The sequence below is a fragment of the Juglans regia genome, chromosome 6 (genome assembly GCF_001411555.2).
Source record: "Juglans regia cultivar Chandler chromosome 6, Walnut 2.0, whole genome shotgun sequence".
Classification (NCBI taxonomy): domain Eukaryota; kingdom Viridiplantae; phylum Streptophyta; class Magnoliopsida; order Fagales; family Juglandaceae; genus Juglans; species Juglans regia.
The window spans coordinates 2,027,252-2,028,567 of record NC_049906.1 but is presented as its reverse complement, the minus strand read 5'-3'; the positions used below and the strand labels follow the sequence as shown (position 1 = coordinate 2,028,567).

Here is a 1,316-nt window from a genome sequence, read left to right as displayed (position 1 = left end):
AGTACAAGTCTCCTCCCCCTCCTCCTCCAGCTCCCAAGCCACATCCGCACCCGTACATCTATACATCACCCCCTCCTCCATACCACTACTAGAGAATGTCTCTGATAACATCATGGTAAGCTTCTCAATACTTGCAACTTTACATTTCCTAATTTTCCAAAGCACCCAATTACAGCGTTCCATTCTAGCAACAGTACTTCTAGTCCATCGTCAATGATCTGCATGCAAATATTGCATTTATTCAGCTGGCTGCATTAATTGCATATAAGCATTTCAAAATTTTATTTCCGATATGCTTTTAAATTCTCTGAAACAAATCGATCCTGAAGACATAAATCAACATTTTCTTGCAGGAAAGCAAAAGAATTCAATTGCCAAAATAAAGAAAGGTTTGGTATACAAAGAAGGACGTCGAGTTTCTGACTTTGTTGTATGTGCTGTTGGCTGGGTTCACCTTGTTCATGTTGTTTAGTGTAGTAAGGAGTGATCCATGTAATATTTATGCCTATAATTATGTCTATCTACTTGGGAGTTTCGACCTTTAAGCTAAAGCAGAGGTCGACGTTAAGAAATAAAATAAGGAAGTTTCTGTAATGGCCCTTTGAGTAATATTATTTATTTGTTTTCTTCTTTCCCTCTCTCTAGTTTTTTCTCCTTTCTAACGAAGGTCCTTATTTTAATAATTGACCCCTTTTTGTCCATGAATGCATGGCTTTTTCCATGCAAAGGAAACAGAAACCGCGTCACAGAAAGAAGTACTGGGTCCACTACGGAATCTCTCAATTGTCATGCAGATTGCACTTTAGTTGAACCAATCTTCGTGCTTTATCATTTATTCTCTCTAATGGCACTTTAGCGCGCGTAAGAGTTAAGAATACCAGCAAATGGCAAGGGACCTCAATATTCTTCAGGAATCAGGACCAAAAAAGACGAAAATTATATATATATATATATATATAATTTAAATAAATAAATAAAGCAAATCAATGCTTTCACAACAGCCATTTGATTTTAAAATGGAAGTATCTGTCATTTTACAAAATCTCGATTCTTTAAAACATAGTTGTGAAAATATAGTTGTGAAAATGGTTGTAAAATAGTACTTCACGTGTATCTTTATCAATTTCCATAAAAGTAGAAGAAGAATTTTATTCTAAAGCAGTGTATAGAACAAACCATAACATAATTTTATTTAAAAAATAAACTTTAAAATTTAAATAATACTACGAATAAAATATTATCATTTAAATAATGTAAATTATTTGCTCTACATGCCGAATTGAGAATAAAATAATTCAGAATAAAATATAAGAATA

General features: G+C 33.1%; 1 pseudogene; it reads left to right on the top strand.

The window, feature by feature from the left end:
- LOC109011430 overlaps nucleotides 1-594 on the top strand; it is a 1,517-nt pseudogene extending 923 nt beyond the window's left edge.
- The last annotated feature ends 722 nt before the right edge of the window (nucleotides 595-1,316 follow it).